Raw genomic sequence first — 20,830 nt, forward strand, 5'->3', positions numbered from 1 at the left:
TATGAAAACTGAGTAATACAGTTGAGGACAAAATGCATCTTTTGGCACACTGAACAGGAATACGATTTTTTCCCATCCTTCAACAAATTTCATCTGGATTGTTGTTTCGTTCCCTCAGATTTCATTTCCATGGAGCTGATTTACTTAGGGGCTAAAGTTTAGGATTTTGAAATTCATTTCCACTAATCTACTTTATCCCACTGGAATGTAGTTCATTGCTTAAAACCTACAAATTCCATATGCTTATGTAAATCTGTCATCGTTACATGGCCTACACATCAGAAATTCAGTAGACAACTGAGGGCCAACCGTCCCCTGCATCTAATAGTCAGAAACAGCAGCATACAGTTTCTGGCTCCTGCACTCTGGAGCTTAAAGTTTGCTGGTGGAGACAGAAAGAACCGGACAAATGTAAAGTTGTAATCGTAAGAAGTGCTTCAAGCAAAGAGTTCCCTTCCACCTTACAACTGTATCCTTTGAGCATCCAGCCTCCACAAGCCAGTTGGGGAGGGCTTCCCATAAGGAGATAGCGATGGATTGGGGACCTGGAGAGGACAGAGATGCTAAGAAGAGAGAGAGGATGCCATGTGCAGTCCTGACTTTCACTGTGTTGCCAGGGGTTGAGAGCCAGAGTGCATTTGCTTGCTGTGTGATCTCTGGATCAATTATTTAAATTCTGTATGCCTTGGCTTTCCATAGAACGGGAATAAAGAGGGTACCTCTCTCTGTCAGTTTCCTGTGCTTGCTGAAACAGGTGACGGCACACTTAGTAGCTCAAAACAACATACGTTCGTTATCTTACAGTTCTGGAAGTCAGAAATCCAAAATGGGTCTCATAGGGCTAAAACTGGCAGGGCTGCGTGCCTTTCTAAAAGAGCCTCCAGAGGAAGATCTGTTGGGGTTTTTGGTTTATTTTTTGTTTTATTTTGTTTTGCTTTTTGCCTTTTGTATGTGTGTGTGTGCTTTTGTTTTGTTTTGTTTTGTTTTGTTGGCCCTCTTCCATCTTCAAAGCCAACAGCAGTATGCTGTCTTCAGACATCTCTCTGATTCCCACCCCGGACTCTCCTACCTCCCTCTTTCACTTCCAAAGTTTCCTACCTGGACAATCCAGGATTCTCTCTTGATCTCAAGGTCAGCAGATCAGCAACCTTAATTCGGTCCACAGCCTTACTTCCCTCTTGCCGTGTAAATAACACACTCGTAGGTTCCCAGACTTTGCACATGGACAACCTTGGGGGGCTATTACTCTGTGTATCCTAGTATCTCATAGGACTCTTCTTAAAATAAAGGTATTCTTAAACTAGGGGACCCATGATACTTCTAAGAACCTGGTAAGAACTAAGTTCTAGCTATTATGATTTCTTTTATTGTCTTGAAACAAAGAAAATTTCACAAATTTAATAAACTTGTAAGGAGTTATTTTAGGAAAAAGAAATTAAACTAGCAGAAGGAAACTTAATTTGTGCTTCATAGAATGTGGGAAAATGGAAATTCAAGGTGTGTTTATTTCCTGGAGTGCTGCAATACTTACTGAATAGACTATTCACATAGATAGATGGTTCAAAGAACATTTGTGTGCATTGGATACTCTTTTCTGTGTTATCCACCAATTGTGACTCTTCCGAAATTTAACTTTTGGTTTTTTCTCGTTTCCCTTTCTTCATTTATAAAGGAATATTGCATCTTTCCAATTCTCCAAATTATGCCACATTTCAAAATGATAAGGGACAGGGAGCCTGGGGGGCTCAGTTGGTTAAGTGTCTGACTCTTGGTTTCGGCTCAGGTCATAATCTCACTCTTCGTGGGATCGAGCCCCCTGTCGGGCTCCACGCTGACAGCACAGAGCCTGCTTGGGATTCTCTCTCTCCCTCTCTCTTTGTCCCTTTCCCACTCGCACTGTGTCTCTCTCTCTCAAAATGAATAAATAAGCTTTAGGGGCACCTGGGTGACTCAGTCGGTTGAGCATCTGACTTCGGCTCAGGTCATGATCTCACGATTTTGGGGTTCAAGCCCCACGTTGGGCTCTGTGCTGACAGCTCAGAGCCCAGAACCTGCTTCAGATTCTGTGTCTCCCTCTCTCTCTCTCTCTCTCTCTCTCTCTCTCTCTCTCTGTCTCTCTGCCTCCCCTGCTTGCACTCTTGAATCTCTCTCAAAAATAAATAAACTTTAAAAAATAAGTAAGTACATAAATACATAAATAAGTAAGCTTTAAAAAATGATAAGGAACAAAGAAAGATATTCAAGATCTTAAAATAAATGATTAGAATTTAAGACCACTACAATAATAAAGAAAAGTAGAAGACCAGGTATTACTGAGAAGGAAAGAGAATGCATTTTGAAGTTATTAACTTAAAGATGCAGAATAGTCTGTATTTTATTTGTCATTTTAAAGTTATTTCAACATTTGTAGATGCGAGAACAGCTAAGGAACTGAGTTCAAAATTATGGGAGCCGGATTCTTCTAGAAATAGATACTCAGTAAAAGGTTTGATGAATGAATCAATGCACGTAAGCCATATCTTATGGGTCACGACGCTTACAAAGTCGGAACCCATGAAATAAAAACAAAATATGGATTTATTTGGTGAATTCTCAGCATCCCTGCCATTGGTACCTCTGTGTGGGATCAATGGCCTTCTTTGCTTTCATGCACCTCAGGGAACAGATAGAATATCCCACAGGATATGTCTTCAAATTCTCCTTCCTGGGTCAGAGAAAGCAGAAATGGAAATGGTGTTCATAAAATAATAGCTCTTTGGAGAGTACATCCAGTTATTTTTTAAGGCACTTTCCTGAGAACTTCGCACAGTTATCTTTTCTTGTTCTCACAACAACAAGACTAGGAGACTATTTTTTTTTATCATTGAAGGAGATATTGAAGCATAGCTCTGTACAATTGAAATATAATGCAAGCCATGTAATAGAAAATTTCCTCGGAACTGTATTTTAAAAAGTAAAAAAAGAAAAAAACAACATTAATAGTACATGTTATTCAACTCAATAAATCCCAACTATTATTATTTTGACATACAATCAACATAAAATGGTCAATGAGGTATCTCACATTTTTATACCAAAGTCTTCAAATTCAGTACGTATGATTGCTTATAACACATGTCCATTTGGATGCTCAATATGTATCCTAAGAACTTGTTCGGTATATAGATTTCATAAAGTTTACTAGTTGAAAGAGTAAATTGACATATCTCAGTGGTTTCAAAACTAGTTGGATGTTCTCAGATAACTGGAGAGAGTATCCGTTCTTCAAGTTAAATCAAAATTAATTGAAATTAGCCGTCATTAAAAATTCACTTCCTCAGTCACACTAACCACATTTGAAGCACTCTGTATCCTCCTATGGCCAGTGGCTGCTGCCTTGGACCGTGCAGGTGTAACAACTGGTGAACTTGCGGAAGGTCACTCATCGAGTAACTGTGATTTGAACCCCGAACCATTGCTTGTGGCCATTAGGCCGTCTGTCTCTTGGGACACCAGAGCAGTGAGTGGTGCAAGACTTCTGCCCGACTTCAACAGTGTATGCTCTGTTGCATTGCATGGGTGTTTTTGATTAAGACAAAACTAAATTACACAAAACATGCCATTTAGTTTCTTTAAATCATGTAGGGAGGGACAGGGGAGACCAGGGTATCCATTAATATGACGAAAGATTTGAGATGAATTAAAACTTTATCTTTTCTTCCATCCTTAGAAAATCTTCCTAAAGTGCATAAATGTCATCCTTATCGAATTGGCCAATGAGTCAGATAAATAAACAAAAATGCAAAAACTAAAAGTGAAGAGACTACCAAGGCTAGAGATGCAGTCAAGGACAACCCCAGGGTGGCCCTTGTCAAACCTGTGTAATGTCCCTGTGGCCCAGACTTGCCCACCTCTTTAACCCCACTCTCCTCTCCTCACCAACAGCCTGGCCCTGCTCACCTCTCCCACCGAACCTGCCTGCCCTTCCCTGACTCAGGTCTGGGATCACTTTCCAGGACATTCTGCTCAGTGTCCAATATTGCAAGCTGTTTGGTACTCTTCTTAAAAATTCAGGGTTTTCCATACATATTATAGAGAATAATAAAATATTAGGGATTGGGGATCATAGAATTCCTCCCTCACTTGAAAGGTGAAACTCGGGCCAAAGAGATAAATTGACATCTGTGACTTTTATTAGAGTTGGTGGCCGAACAAGGACATTTGCCTGGGTCTCACAATGAAAGACGCACACGCTTTTTAGCTACATGCTATTCCCGCCTCGTTATCCAAAGATTATGTGTTTCCAGAGTATGTGTGCAATTTCCAGTGAAACTACATATATGCTAACTGCAAAATGCTAACAAGTATAGCAAATATTATCCAGTTCCTGACTACTTTTTTTCTGATCATTTTAGAGGAATAAATCTCTACAGGGATGAAAGCCAATTCTGCCCATTCTATAAATAAAAGGACTCTTGCTCCAAACTAGTCTCTTGGGGTTGCTTTAAGGATTAAATACAAAGAGCATGAGTCCCAGTTAGTCTGTAGCGTAAACCAATAACAGCAGATGCTACAGAAACAGAATATGAGTGTGTGGGTCCCAGGCGTCCCACTGAGGAGAGAACAAAGGGGAAAAAAATAAAGGCAAATCACTTTCTTGTAATCTCTTCAGATTAAAGAGCTCTGTGTTGGGAACAGAAGTGTCTATCTGTTGCCTTCCAGAACGCTCACTCCCCAAATGCTGTGCTGTAACAGAAACAGCACTGACACGTGGGATTCCGTACTGGACCCATGTCATTTGAAAAACTTGGGACTGTGGGAGCCTTCCTTGAATTCTTTGAGCCTCTGAATCCTGGCAGGCAGCATGGTGGTGATTCCTTGCAGTGCCATTGACCTCAATGAAAAGTGAGCCCAGCGTGATGCGTGCCACACCGAGGGAACGTGCCTCTTCCTCGTGTGTCAAATGAGGAAAATACTTCCTGCCCACCTACGTCATAGAAATTAAAGTAATGACTTCTGTATGCGACCACATACTCTGTTTATTATTTTGTGCTCCTGCTAAGGAGACGTTTTGGTATGCATGATGGCCCCTCGCTTCTCCACCAGATAAGGAAGCTGGCATATTAAGAGACTCATCAGGGAAAAAGTTATTCAAAAGGGGGGACTCGGTGGACGAAGCCTGGTGAACCAAGGCATTGTCCAAGTGCACAAGCCATTGGAAGAAGTAAGTGGAGCAAAATGTAGAGATGGGGATCAAGGACAAAGAGAGATTTAAAGTGAGGAGCAAGCTCACTGAGCAGTAAGAGAAATGAAGCGTGAAATGTGTTTTCCTCTTTCAGATCGAAGCGACACTGGATTGTTTTTAAAAAGGCCTTTTAGTAAGGCTCGCCCTAAAACCAGTCTGCTTTTGCGCCACTCTCAGACAATGGGACATCTCCGTCTGTGCCACTTTTGTGACTCTGGTTTTTATTCCCTTAAATCTATCTGTTCCTCGTGGCTTACCATATTTTGTCCCATTTCTGCCCATGCTGTTCAAAAAGTGCCGATGGGTCTGAGTTAAAGACCCACGTCGTTCTTTTAGCTCTGAGTTTGAGCAGAGCCTGGACGGTCTGGAGCTTTCGAAACTGGGGCGGAATCACCCTCAGGGTCTGATGCGATAGGCAGGGAAGGCTTTTGTTTGGACAAACAAACGAACCACTGAACATTTCTAGAAATGATGTCTCCACAAACAGCCCTGGAGTGCTCATTGGCGAAGAAGTGGGGTCAGAGTCGAATCACAGATTCTTTTTGCACAGCTGAAAAAGTAAAATAAAATGAAAAACTCTGCCTGAATTTATCACAAAACAGTAAGGACCTTTGGAATCACCTAAGATATCCTTCAAGTGCTTTCTGAGTCTGTTAATTGGGGCAAGTGTATTTCACTACCCATGGGCTGAAAGTTACTAACAATCATCAAGACTTCAGATGACTTCCTTGAAGACGGAAGAATTGAAAGGAGAAACCGAATCATGGAGATTATCTCTGGGTACATTAGAAAGGACCAGAAGAAGCTTGCTCCCCTAATTTGGGAAAAGTGCTACTTCTCCAAGCGACTGCTCATTGTTTAAACTTCCCCGGGCCAGGCGGAGAACCCGATCTCAAACTGAGACCATGAGAAGCAGAGAAATGGCAGCTGAGGAGATTCACCCTGGGGTTCTGCAGGAGACACTGTGCTTCTCTGAAGGCGTCACTGCCCGCATTTGGCAAGCCCTTCTTTCATTGTTCCCTCCCCACCCTCTGCTGCCATTTGGTTGAAGTTGGTGGGGGTGGCTCTGTAGGCACATGTGTGTCTCTGGCTCTGTTTGTTCTGCAGTCAAAGAAACTTTCCAACCTTGTGTTGCCTTTAAACATTCGGCCCCGTTCTATCCATACAAGCACAGTTAGTGTCTGCATGGATGCACGCCGTGTAGTTCTGCGCTTGGATATGGGCTCAGCTGCGATGTCGTAGCCATTAGCCTGGTAACCAGAGTTTTAAATGGAGCCCTGTACATATGGGAAAGGTAATCTACTGTCCTATTTTGCCACCTACCACTGAGTCTGCTATTTCATTCAGAACCTTGTGAGTACAAAGCCAGTGAGGACAAAATTTGTGTAGTAGAATGCATAAATGTTGGCAGATGTTATTTCGTTTAATCTCTTACCTCCTAGCAATCAATGTCGATTTGTTAACGTTGCACAGAGAATGCCAAATACACCATACCAAGTGGATTTCTCAGGACCGAGTGGATTAAAAGTAGCCGTGTGCTAAAGACCACAGAGGAAGCAGGAAATTGAGACTAAGGCCTGGGTAGGATGCAGGAGGCGAGGACCGTTGGATGGAGTTGAGCTCTAGGCGTCACATCTCCAATGGCAAAGCCCTTTCTGGCAGGGAAGGGCTTACTTAGTCCCAGAACCTGCCCTGCCTTGAACTCTTTTAGGCTTAGATTCTAAACCGTATTCTTGCGGTTTAACGAATCCAAAGCTTAAACTATTCTTAGTTCCTAGAGGTTATTTTCTGGCACTCTTCTTTAAATACCGCATGAGGATTATTTCAGTCAGTAAAAATACTAAACGTATCATTTTCTGTTAGCTTTCTCCTTGCCATTTCGGTTTCACACACGCTTGATTTCCTAGCGCATGCTCTCTTTTAGGTGCACAGTCATGGTCGTAACTTAACAGTGTTTACTGCCTCAGTGGTGATCTGACTCCCGTGCTCCAAGGTGGAGCTTTAGATGAATCCATTCAAAATTCAGCTGGTGATTCCTATTTAGATGTCTCCCCAAAGTGGATAATGAATAGGTGTTAGAAAACCGCAGTTACGGAAGAGGAAAAAGCAAGATAGAATAAAGCTTCTCGGTTTTTCCTTTTTGTATTTTTTTAAATTGTAAAAGAAGCATGGATTTATGTGAGTTTTTGTATGCGGTTCAAGAGACCTTTTTAATCGCACACTTAACCGTGATCACGACCCAGGATATGTGGGTACAGAGCCAATTTTTGCTTTAATTTCCTACTGTAATTTGATAAGGAGATCTGTTATAATCACTGATACAACCTACTCTCTGTCATAGCCACGAAATAAAATGGCAAATTCAGATGTAACTGATTATAAAATAATATTTGGGGTGTATCCTAGCCAATGCCAAGCCACCAGGAAAGCACTGAAATTTTTTACTTACTATGTAGATCAAGTTGTATAAAGGCAAACTTTTTTAATACTGGAGAAGACTAGAGGACAGATGGAACTTTATCTGGGATCATTTCATGAGCTCATTCTTGTTTCAGCACCTATACGATTTTAGGCTTAAAGGAGTTTCCAAAGATATCGGTGATGCCTGCCTCTTTCATCACAGATGTGGTTAAATGTGAGCCCCTATTTTTTACCTGAACATCTGCGTGAGGATGATATTTAACTTTATATCCACGAGTTAACGGGCATTGAAGGGTTTATTCGTGTTTGTTCACAGCCTCAATAAAATATAATTGGCCATAAACCCAGGAAGTGTCAAGGTCTAGTCCAAAGAGACCTGTTATTAAACAGACAAATAGATAGATAGATGGATAGATAGATAAATAAATAAATAAATAAATAAGTAAGTAAAACTTGTTATATAGCCCATTATACCCTTTGTCACACTTAGCATTTTTCTGCATCTTTTCAATAAGGGTCATTCTGCTTTGTCTCAGGAATGCTGTGTGATGACTGCTCAGATTTAAAGCCTGTATGATCAGTTTTATGATTCGAATAGCAAAGGCAGTAGTCCTATTGACGCGCAGGAAGAAATAAACACTTAAGGTTTCTAGAAAGTAGGAGTGAAGCGAACATTTATTTCCCTTTTGCGGTCCCAAGCAATTACATGCGGGAACGTAACAGTTGCAGAAAAATAGAAATTCAGTGTCCCATAAATCTTTCTTTTTTTTTTTTAATTAATTTTTGAGAGAGAGAGAGATAGTAGAAGTGGGGGAGGGGCAGAAAGAGAGGGAGAGAGAGACTCCCAAGCAGCCTCTGCCATGTCAGTGCAGAGCCCAGTGCGGGCCTCGAACTTTCTATAATGAATGTCAAGCAAAGAGCTAGGGCCACGATCCAGCATTATCCATCTATGCTTTCCTAGCTGCCCAGGCAATTTTTACATCTCAGGTATATGCAGACCCTTCAGAAACGTCTTTTAAAAGAACTTGGAGGGAAAGAGCAGGCTGAGACTGGATGATGTATGATGGGCTCAGCACTCTATCTGCCAAATATCAGAAGGCATCAGAGAGTCAGTTGTGCCCACTTGTGTTTTTACAGAGTAACGTTAATCAATTAGCTCAATTCTGCTATAGATAGTAAGTAATTGCATCCACTGGAAGCCACGACGACATGATTAATAATACATTCCGACTTCCAAAATTAGCATTCACTTGGCACTTAAACATGGCTCTTTGAAAAGAACGTTTTTTGGTATGTAAGACACATGGTTGGATCAAAAATTATTTCTCTGAAAATAATCCGGTGAGAACATTCTAGTTTTATATGATGCCCAGGGCCCTTCCTGCATAAATGAGTACAATTCAAGTTTCTTCTTTAAGCATTTTCCAATAAATTCTTAAGAAATAGCACTTTAGACTTCAGACTTAACACACTCTATGGAAGTTTTAGAGAAGCCAGTTACATTCTTAATAATTAAGGAGCATCTGCTGCATGAGAGTTCTGAAACTAAGCTCTCTCAAGGATGGGACGGTAGTTAAGAAACTATGTCTAAGAAGATACGGCAGCAATAGGGCAGTTGGCTTGTAATAAGTGAATACCACCCAAAGAGAAGTAGGCAACTGTCACAAGAAGAACGTGAAGCAGGTGCCATGAGAGTTCATCAGGGGGATACCAGGAGGCAAGAACCCGTCCAAGAAGGGCTGCGTTATGGGCTGATTACGGGATCATATCGGGAGAGGAGGGCAGAAAAGCAAATTGAGGGGTGTCTGGGTGGCTCAGTCAGTTAAGCATCCGACTTCGGCTCAGGTCATGATCTCACGGTTCGTGAGTTCGAGCCCCACACTGGGCTCTGTGCTGACAGCTCAGAGCCTGAAGCCTGTTTCAGATTCTGTGTTTCCCTCGCTTTCTGCCCCTCCCCCACTCGCTCTCTCTGTTTCTCTCTCTCTCAAAAAATGAATAAACGTTAATTTTTTTTTTTAAAGTAAAGCAAACTGAGGCTTGCTTGGGTCTGCATTGACCTTGCCATGGAAGAGTGCTTAATAGTACCTGTTGTTGGGCATGCAGTCAGCAAATATTTATTTTCATATTTCCTATATGACAGGCTCCACTCTGTCTTCTACACAACATGAAATTTGGGCACTTTTAGGATTGTAGGTCCCCTTCAACTTTGCACACACTGTGAAGTTAAAGCACTTGGCACTGAACAGGCCATTTATTCCACACACTTAGAAGGTTGAATAATTATATTTTCGGGAAAATTCTAATCATCAGATCTGGAATATGATTATTTTTTACTTCCTTTTTTTAACTTGCTTTATTATTTTTTTAAATTTACATCCAAATTAATTAGCATATAGTGAAACAATGATTTCAGGAGTAGATTCCTTAGTGCCCCTGACCCATCTAGCCCATCCCCCCTCCCACAACTCCTCCCCTAACCCTCAGTTCGTTCTCCGTATTTATGAGTCCCTTCTGTTTTGCCCCCCTCCCTGTTTTTATATTATTTTTGTTTCCCTTCCCCTGTGTTCATCTGTTTTGTCTCTTTAAGTCCTCATGTGAGTGGAGTCATATGACTATTTTTTTAATAATCAACCTAAGGCCACCTGAGTGGTTCTGTTGGTTGAGCGTCCGACTCCTGATTTGGGCTTAGGTTGTGATCCCCATGTGGTGGGTTCAGGCCCCATGTGGGGCTCTGTGCTGAGCGTGGAGCCTGCGTGGGATTCTCTCTCTTTCCCTCTCTCTCTCTCTCCCTCCCTCCCTCCCTCCCTTTCTCTCTCTCTCCCTCTGCCCCTCCCCTGCTTGATTGCACTCTCTCTCTCTCTCCTCTCAAAACAAACAGATAAACTTAAAAAATCAACCTAATAATTACTAATATTTTTTCTGAACAATTAAAACGCCGATTCATAGGGGTGCCTGGGTGGCTCAGTCGGTTGAGCGTCCGACTTCGGCTCAGGTCATGATCTCACGGTCTGTGAATTCGAGCCCCGCATCGGGCTCCGTGCTGACAGCTCAGAGCCTGGAGCCTGTTTTGGATTCTGTGTCTCCTTCTCTCTCTGATCCTCCCCCGTTCATGCTCTGTCTCTCTCTGTCTCAAAAATAAATGAACGTGAATAAAAAAAAAATTTAAAGTCAATTCATAAAAGTTCTTGTCTTCTACCAAAAGAGTTTCCCTTTTAACTGTTGCAATGGTATTGACATAAACCATCAGGGAGAAGCTTTTCCACTCTGGACATCCATCCTAGAAACAGCTTGGAAAGGTAAGTGGGAAGTGCTGCCCTGTCTCTCCACTTAATCTGGAATTCTCCCTCTCCTAGTCCTATGCCCATGAGGTGTGGGTTTTTTTTTTTTAATATTTATTTATTTTTGAGAGAGAGAGAGACAGAGCACAAGCGAGGGAGGGGCAGAGAGAGAGGGAGACGCAGAATCTGAAGCAGGCTCCAGACTCTGAGCTGTCAGCACAGAGCCCGACACGGGGTTCTCATGAGCCTTGAGATCATGACCTGAGCTGAAGTTGGACGTGCAACCGACTGAGCCACTCAGGTGCCCTGGTGAGGTGTGGGTTTTTATAAAACTGCTCATTAGTCCCTTCTAAGAGAGAAGGAAAAAAAGAAAAAAATACAAAGCAGGGATTCTGGTTTCTTGAGGATGTATTTCTCAAAGGGGAAATTTAAAACTTTAATTTGTTGAGGATATTCACAACGAATAATTGCCTTTCTTAGAAATATTTGAAGGCCCAGATTCAAACCTATGGAAAAATCATGTTTTATTCCTGGCCCCTTGGTTCCTAGGCTTCTAGAAATCCTGCAGATGGAATTATTGATGAGTGAGGTGGTATCTATTTCAAAGAGATTTTGTTTTAAAGACCAAGCTATATTAAAGAATTGTTTGCATTTGGAAAACGAATGGCACATTAAATTTTGACTCGTTGTGAAAAATATCTTTTATGTTTATAGCAACTTATCATTTGAAGAGTTTTCCTAGTTCATTTGAAATTCAATGATGCATTTTTTATTACATCCATCTAAATGCAGGTAGTTGGGGAGCCTGGGTGGCCCAATCGATTGAGCTTCCGACAATTTAGGCTCGGGTCATGATCCCAGGGTTGTGGGATCGAGCCTCGTGTTGGGCTCCTTGCTGAATGTGGAGCCTCCTTAAGATTCTCTCTCTCTCTCTCTCTCTCTCTCTCTCTCTCTCTCTCTCTCTCTCTAAAATAAATAAACACAGGTAGTCTTCTAAATTTTACCAAAGAAAACACCCACAAGAGGCTTAGCATCTTCTAACCTTCAACATCCTGCATTTAGTCCTTCCAACTATAAACTTTTAAATAGACCGTTTGAAAAGTAATATATAGGAAATAACTTGTTGAATTTCAGACCAAATTGTAAAAGCTTGATGATGCTGACCCAAATAATCTTTAGGGCCCCGAGATTTTGCCTGGTTCGATCACACACGCATCCCAAGTGCCTCCTTGCCTTCCTGAACCTTTCCATCCCTTTTTCCTCTGCTCTGCGATGGATGTGAATATTATATTCTCTCCTAACATTATTTATACGTTAAACCTGGCTTCCCACGTATTATGAAACTAATAGGTTTTGTAATAAACAGTGCTAGATACCTTCCAGAGCCAAATAGTTCTTTCCTGAATAAAAATATAGGAGTGACCTGTGCACCCTACGTGCAAGCCCAACCTCGTTAAATCTTATAGTAAGTCCAAGCCTGGGCAGTTACTAATTATTCGCTGTTAGTCATATATCAAAATAATTTGGGGAAAATGGGCTTGCGCCTGCACTGGAGAATTTCAGAAATTCATTATAACTTTGCCTTTCCCTCTTCTCAATCTTTCCTATTGTGAGTGCTGTTGTTTTTGAAATAAAAATATCCCATTTGATGGTTACACTATGTCAGACCTTTCAATTACCCATCTTTCGCAGTTTAAGAAAAGCTAGGGGCAATGCCAGATTCTTCCTAACATTCTTCATCTTTTTCCTGATTCTCTACATTTTTTCATTCTTTTTTCCCCCCCAAGGGGGCAGAATTTGTGTACGGTCTAGCTATTGGACAGTGGGGCCAAGCTATAAGCATTTGTCATTTACTACAAAAGATGTCAGCAACAAAGTCTTGGCATCATATTTGGATTATACTCCTAGGACAGTTTAAAAGTTACATGGTTTCATGTTGAGATCAGAGAGGCCAGAAAGGTGGGCGACTGCGAGATGGATGGGTGCATCAGAGGTGAATTCTCTGCCCAACTTCAATCATCCTAGAAGGAAAACCGTGACTGTGGAAACAATAGAAGAGCTAAAAAAAAATGGTGTTGGTGCTTTGGAGGGAGGATTTCAGGGATAAGTCCATTACTAAATAATGTCCTCTGACACCAGGAGGAAAAATGTCAATACCACTATATGTTGCTAGAGGGTATGAAGTATGGCAGAATCATCTCTTGACCATCTTACAACATATAAGAAAAATGCAACCATAGCATTATCTGGAAATAGTATTATGAAATTACTAAATTATTTGAAAGATTCCTCCTACAGTCTTGCGTCATGACCTAAGTGATTACCAGTACAGGGACCTTCTATGAAGAGAGAGGGATAATATTCTCATAGTTTTCCAGGGATAAATGGAGGAAATAAAGGGAAACATTTGTTAATCTTTCCATTAACTACGTTAATGGAAACACAGTGAATCTCCTCTAACATAATAGAGTTTTGGAATTATCAAGTGTCTCCAAGATTAATTCTAATCTGCTATCCATATTTTATTGAATGAGGTGCTGACTTTCTTCTCCAGATCTGTGATATGTTCTAAAAATATATGGGGGAAATAATTTTAAATTATATATGTATAGTTAAGTAACTTAGTAATATCCTTATAACCTCTTATATTAAAGCTCTTAGGATCTTTCTTTCATTGTTAATATAAAATTGCTAATTGAAGACTTTGTTTCCACTTTAAAACAAATAGTTTGTCACTTCTTCGAGGTTTTGCTAAACATCGTGTTCCCATCATTTACATGAAGAGGTGTTGAACCATGCCATTCATTGCCACACCAGTTTTTCACACAAGCACCAAAAATTGAAGAGTTAAAGAGGAAGTGTCGTAGACTCTAATGCTTTCAATGGCTTAACCAATGCCAGAAATACTCTCTTGCCCCATGCACTCAAGGTAGGGATGTTCCGGTAGGAATGTGAGAACAGAAACAGTTTTATTACTACATTAAGATATCAGTACATTATTCACACTTGGGGAATCTTCAGGACTACGTTATGGAACTCCTATAGACCTAGATTAACTGCGCATATATTGGCAGTAGAAATATTTAGGCTTGTTGTTTAAAGTAAAGGGATCCAGTAAGGCTTAGATCAGATTCCAAGTTACAATAGCCTTACTAAAAGATAAGATCGGGGCGCCTGGGTGGCGCAGTCGGTTGAGCGTCCGACTTCAGCCAGGTCACGATCTCGCGGTCCGTGAGTTCGAGCCCCGCGTCGGGCTCTGGGCTGATGGCTCAGAGCCTGGAGCCTGTTTCCGATTCTGTGTCTCCCTCTCTCTCTGCCCCTCCCCCATTCATGCTCTGTCTCTCTCTGTCCCAAAAATAAATAAACGTTGGAAAAAAAAAATTAAAAAAAAAAAAAAAAGATAAGATCTTGAATGTGACTTCAAGTCAAGGGACTTCCAACTGAGATGCCTAGGGACCACACAAGCTAGACAAGAAGACGATGGGAGCAGTGAGGAGCATGGTAAATTAAAGAAGGCATGACCCACACAAAGGGTGTGGCCGTTATGACACTTGAGCAGTTGTTCCCATGTTAGAAGGTAGGATCCACATCCTACCTTGAATTTTTTTTTAAGAGAAGTCAATAGCCGAGGCTATTATGTAAAATCTTTTTTATTTCTAAATGCTGTCGACTATTTCCAATGTTTTAAAACACTAGTGGCAGGAAAACACAATTGTGGAACCAAGTTGAGTCATTGGCTGCCTGATTGTCACTATCCTGTAAGTTTTTATTAGAGTTTCACTTTAATTCAAGGTTCCAGTTTCAAGGACCCCATGAGGATTCTGCTGCTTGTAATACATTACAGCATGTTTGACTGATATGAGTGGAAAATGATTCTGATGTTAATGTAAATGTAAGGCTGAAGATCATATTTAGATTTCGAAAAACGTGTACTCCGACTCTTAATTAAGAAAGATTTCCACAGGTCTAATTAAATAATACCAAGTCAAATTATCCTTTCTTTGCTGTAAAAATATCAAAGGGGAATGTGGTAATACATATCTGACACTTAACTTAATTTTCAGCAACATAATGCAAGCAGAAGATATGGAAACTAATGCACTGAAAGCAATAAATCCTTTTAAAATTCTGTTTACAAACCACACTAGAGTATCACCAGTTATTGCAGGGAAGGGGCGGAGGGCAGGGACGGAGGGAGGATTCAGATGTCCCATATTTTCACCTTAACTGGGTCATGAATTATTTTCCATGCCAACTACAGTGCTTATTCAGTGCTTACTACACAACCACAAAAATCTGTCCCTGCCTCATCCTATTAGGCTGAGATTTCACAGAAGCCCAGTAAACCCAGAGCCACATCCCTAAGTAGATGTTGCCCTTTGCCCAGTTCAAGCAAATTGTTTTAAGTATTTAAGTTCTGTATCTCCCTTGTGGATGTGCATGAGCGTCTTGGTTATTCTGCTCTGAGCCATCATTGCTGGGAGAGGTGGGTGATGCCTGGTGCTCACTCTGGGACAGGAGCAGGGCCAAAACTGGCAGAGGGGACAGAGGTCCTGTCCTGAAGCAACCAGCCACCCTTTGTTTAAAAACATTTTTTTTAACGTTTATTTATTTTTGAGAGAGAGAGAGGGAGGCAGAGCGTGAGCAGGGATGGGGCAGAGAGAGAGGGAGACACAGCACCTGATGCAGGCTCCAGGCTCTGAGCTGTCAGCACGGTGCCCGATGCGGGGCTCGAACCCACGAGCTGCGAGATCATGACCGGAGCCGAGGTCAGATGCTTAACAGACGAAGCCACCCAGTGTGCCCCGTGCCTTCCCTTTGTTTTAGCACCAGTGCGACCTGGCATCTGCCCCTGATTCAGACTGTCCTGCTTCCTCACATCAACTCCTACGGTTTCCATCTACCCTGGAAAAGACGCCGCTAACGTTTACTTTTTTGAAAATATTTTTGATTCTGTCTCCCCGGTGTCTCACTGGATGTGCGGGTTGTGGAGACCCTTCCCCAGACTGTGTGACGCAGAATATGAGTGCTCTGTAAGAAAATGCTGCAGTGCCCCAAGAAATATTGCCTACGAGACACTCCTCGAGAGATTCCCGTTGCACGTTGGCGATCTAAAGCTCTGGGGAGTTCTCAGTGAGGATACCGGGTTAGGTTTGCTCAGTCCACTGTTCCTCACGTTGACTTGACATCAGATATCTCTTGTCTGGAGCCCTGACTCACACATCAGGAAGGTCTAGAGTGTGTTTGGGGAAACAGTATTGACAAGGGGGTTGCCATCTGAGACTTCTGAGTTGGGGAATGACATGGTCAAACCTGGCGCTAGACAGGGAAACTACTGGAGGGGATAATCAAGAGAAAAGATACAATCATTGGAATTTAGTGATGAGCTAGTTGTGCAGATGAGGGGGGAGGGAAGTTGAAATGAGTAGCAAGTCCCTGATTGTATTACTTAGGTAGAAGGTGATACTAACCTAAGGGTGAGGTCATATGGAATAGAATTTGGAAAGAAAGGTAAGGAGTTTGTTTTTTTTTTTTTTTAATGAGTTGGCTGTTTGATTTTAGTGCTTACAAGAATACTTGGGGGTCCCCTGGGTGGCTCGGTCGGTTGAACGTCCTACTCTTGATTTCAGCTCAGGTCATGATCCCAGGGTCATGGGATTGAGCCCCAAGTCAGGTTCTGCATTGAGCATGGGGTCTGTTTGGGATTCTCTCTCTCTCCTGCTCTGCCCCTGTGCCCTTCTCACACACACTCTCTCTCTCTCTTTAAAAAAAAAAATACTTGGGAGAGAAAACAACGAGATTTCTATTTGTTTAATTTTTAGTACTTTCCGGTGCAAACTTCCCTTTACAGCACTTGCCAAGCCAGCCCTTCTAAGCTCTGTAAAGGCAAAGAAGTTGTTTTATTTTTCTGACTGTCTTAAATACGTAGCACAATATCTGCCCCTGTTTTTTGCAGAGTACATAAACAAGTGGCTGCAAACAAATGGTTGCAAACAGAAAATAGCTTTGCCTAAATCAAGGGGAATGAAGAATGAAGGTGGAGAGAGCCCATCAGATTGAAGAAAGAACTCAAAAGCAGGTCTTAAGAAGCACAGGAAGGAAGGAGGGCCTGAGAACTATAATGTGCAGGGCTCAGGGCAGCATTTGGTATAAATCACATTTTCTGCCCTTGGGTCCTTTTTCTCAAGGTTCCAGTCCAGGTACAGTCATGGTACTTGTTGGATGTGCTCCGGAAGGTGAGGGGGTAGAGATGTTCCCCCTAGGAAAATCAAGGAATATCAAGAAAACAAGTGGGTGTGAAAACAGTGCCAAAATTCTCTTCAATGTTCTGTTTATAAACCATGTCAAGGACAATGTCATCTAGTCAGGAAGCACAGCTGTTTACTTCTGAAATGAAATCTGTCTGGGAACAGGGAGCAAGGGACAGGTAGCGTTGGATGTACCATCTGGACTAGGTGTGGAGAAAGGCATCCGATTACAGATCGTCTTTCTTCTCTAATTGGCACTTGAGGTTCAAAAAAAAAAAAAAGAAGGAAAGAAAAGGAAAAAGCTTTTTTTCTCAGCCCAGTCACTAGTCTATCTGGAAATGGATGAGACCAACTGTTTTATTTAAAAAACACAAAAACAGGGGTGCCTGGGTGGTTCAGTCGGTTGAGTGTCCAACTTCAGCTCAGGGTGTGATCTTGTGGTTCATGGGTTTAAGCCTCGTGTCAGGCTCTGTGCTGACAGCTCAGAGCCTGGAGCCTGCTTTGTTTCTGTGTCTCCCTCTCTCTCTGCTCCTCCCCTGCTCGTGCTCTGTCTCTCTCAGTCTCTCAAAAGTAAATAAATGTTAAAAATTTTTGTTTAATTTTTTTTTTATTTTTTTTTATTTTTATGACACAGAGAGACAGAGCATGAGTGGTGATGGGGCAGAGAGAGAGGGAGACACAGAATCCGAAGCAGGCTCCAGGCTCTGAGCTGTCAGCACAGAGCCCGACGCAGGGCTCGAATTCATGAACCATGAGATCATGACCTGAGCCGAAGTTGGACACTCAACCGAACCACCCTTTTTTAAACACAAAAACATAGAATTTTAGATATGAAACAATGCTCTAGGACAACGAGAGCCAGAGAGGTTACTGTTTTGCCCAAGGTCACTCAGGCTATCGGTAAGTGAACTGACTATGGAATACACACGTCCTGTCTGCCGTCCATGCTCCTTTCCCTGTGAACACAAGTGCACACTGCCTAGAAGAAAGAAGGAAATGACTTCTCAATGGCAGTCTCCCCTCAGTAGTCATGGGCTCGGAAAGATAAGGCGTGAACACAAATTCAAAACTGCTTTCTGAAAATATAACCCTGGATGCCAGCCACTCAAGAGAAATGCCAATTTTCAGTGCCACCAAAGATCTTTTGACACAATCTAGGTAATGGATCTGCTTCCCAATCCATGACACCCTTGCAAAAGAGGGCAAAGTCAGATTAAATGTCTCCTTGTCAGTGTACTATGATATCTTGCGGTGGCCTTGAAAAGTTGTGGAATGAGAGAAGGAGAAGATGGAGAACAGAAAGTGCATGCCCTTTTCTCCTGTTCACAACGTTGGATTGGTAATTATAATGTTGGTATTTGCCACATGCTGGTAGGAGGCCCGGCACAGTGCAGACATAAAGACGATACTGTTTATTGCTCTGGGAATTTACAGTCCTGCTTGGGCAGAAAAGTAATCATGAAAAGATAAAAAAGCATATGATACTGGTTAAAATCTTGGCTTTCTCAACTTCCTTGGCATTTGGGTCTTTTGTGTGGGAGATGAAGGGAGATGACAGAAATAGGATAATTGGAAGCTTTTGTAGATGTGCACAGTGGGGATTCAAAAATGAAATATGTAGCATTGCCAGGAACAGTGAGCACAAAGAGGTCAGTTGTGGAAGGGTCCAGGGTGCATTGGAGGAGGAGCCATGTAGCCTAATTATCCACATCCAGGCCGACGGGGTCTTCTGGGCTCTCCCTTCATTTTGGAATGTCTTCTCTTTCACTACCACTTTCAAAGCTTGTACCCTTCTAATACCCGCCCCCTCCCCCGCTCCTCCTAATGTTCAGTTCACAAGCATCTATGACCATCCACACCCTCAACACACAATATGGCAGCCCAGCTTATGATCACTTATCTCCTCAACACAATGGCCTCCTCATCAAACTCGTAGTTAACATCCACGGAGCATTTGATTCTATTCCAGGCTCTGTGCTAAGCTCTTCATAAATCTTCTTTTATTAAGCCTCAAAACACTCGGTGAGGTATGTGCTATAGTTACCCTCATTTTAGGTTGAGGAAGCTCAAGTTCGGAGAGTTTGGGTAACTTGTCCAGAGGCTCACAGCTAGCACATGGGAAGACCAGGAATCACACACAAGCCCACAGACTCCAGCCCAGTGGTCTTACTCGTAAGGGCAAAGACCACATTCCCAACCTTATCCTTCACACTGCTGAAATGTGCTTGCCTCTTGAGTTCTATCAGGTATAAGTTAGTGAAGATTATAATGGCTTCCAATCTTTTCCCAGCAAGTGATAGCTGTGCTTTAATAGGGACATCCCAGAAGAGTAACAGAAACCCAGACCCTGGCTCATTCCAGTAGTGGGGTTTTGAGGGATGGAGAAGTGAAAGAGGGAGCTGACTTGAAGGCCAGTAGTCCTGGGGCGCCTGGGTGGCGCAGTCGGTTGAGCGTCCGATGTCAGCCAGGTCACGATCTCGCGGTCCAGGAGTTCGAGCCCCGCGTCGGGCTCTGGGCCGACGGCTCGGAGCCTGAGGCCTGCTTCCGATGCTGTGTCTCCCTCTCTCTCCGCCCCTCCCCCGTTCATGCTCTGTCTCTCTCTGTCCCCAAAAAAATAAATAAACGTTGACAAAAAAAATTAAAAAAAAAAAAAAAAAAAGAAGGCCAGTAGTCCTGAGGTCCTTCCCATCAACCGACTGTCAACTTGACTTTCAAAAGGAGCTAGCTCTGATCTTAAGAGAAACCTCCATTGTCTGCGAGAAGGTCACTGGGCCTGGAAGCCACCACCAAGGAAATATTGAGGCTGAATAAGCTGCATTAGCATTGGGACCAGAGATTTCTTTTTTTTTTAATTTTTTTAAGTTTATTTGTTTTGAGAGAGAGAAAGAAAGAGAAGCAGGGAGGGGCAAAAGAGAGGGGGAGGGAGGGAATCTCAAGCAGGCTCTGCACTGAACTCCATGCAGGGCTCAATCTCATGATCCATGAGACCATGACCCAAGCCAAAAATCAAGAGTCAGATGCTTAACTGACTAAGCCACCAAGACTCCTCTGGACCAGGGGTTTTCAAGCAGGTGTGATTTTTTCCCTCTTCCCCAAACCCTCCAGAGGCCATTTGGCAATGTCTGAAGATGTCATTGGATGTCACAGCAGGGTGGGGTGGAGGGGATACTGGTATCTAGTGGGCAGAGGCCAGGGATGCTTGTAAACATCCTGCAGTGCACAGGACAGCCCCCTACGAAAAGAATGATCTGGCCCAAATGTCAGTATGTCGAGTTTGAGAAAACCTGATTCGGATGATAACTGAGCAACAAGTATGGCCGGAGTTACAAAAGTCCAAGAGATGGCCAACAAAGAGGACATGAAGTCAAATTGAAGGACAAATGAGGCCCATCTTAGGCCCAGTTTTCAATGGCTGGTTTCACTCCAAGGTTTTCTCCTCGGTCCCCCAAAGTTCAGGATGATGTAGCTAGTTAGTTCATTCTGCCTTATTGAGTATACATGAAGGAAAGAAACATTTGATTTTACAAATAAGACTTTAGTATAAAGAACAATTTGCACTGGGAGGTGGGGCCCCACGGGTCACTGTTATATGATTTTCTGCCTAAGAAAACTATTAGGTGAACCAGCTTCTGAGTCATGGTTTCTCAAAGTGTAGTCCG

At 42.4% G+C, this 20,830-nt stretch overlaps 1 protein-coding gene and 1 long non-coding RNA gene across 3 annotated transcripts in view; one reads left to right on the forward strand and one right to left on the reverse strand.

Annotated features, from left to right (window-relative positions):
* DOCK10 (dedicator of cytokinesis 10) overlaps positions 1–20,830 on the forward strand; it is a 270,818-nt gene that overhangs the window by 67,954 nt on the left and 182,034 nt on the right. The gene's annotated exons all lie outside the window — the stretch shown is intronic.
* LOC121014488 (uncharacterized) overlaps positions 2,357–20,830 on the reverse strand; it is a 28,709-nt gene continuing 10,235 nt past the window's right edge. Inside the window, exon 3 of the long non-coding RNA XR_005783239.1 lies at positions 2,357–2,704. This is a non-coding gene — a long non-coding RNA (uncharacterized LOC121014488). The remainder of the gene's footprint in view (positions 2,705–20,830) is intronic.

This window comes from Herpailurus yagouaroundi, unplaced genomic scaffold (assembly GCF_014898765.1).
Source record: "Herpailurus yagouaroundi ecotype Mexico unplaced genomic scaffold, PumYag 202, whole genome shotgun sequence".
NCBI lineage: Eukaryota > Metazoa > Chordata > Mammalia > Carnivora > Felidae > Herpailurus > Herpailurus yagouaroundi.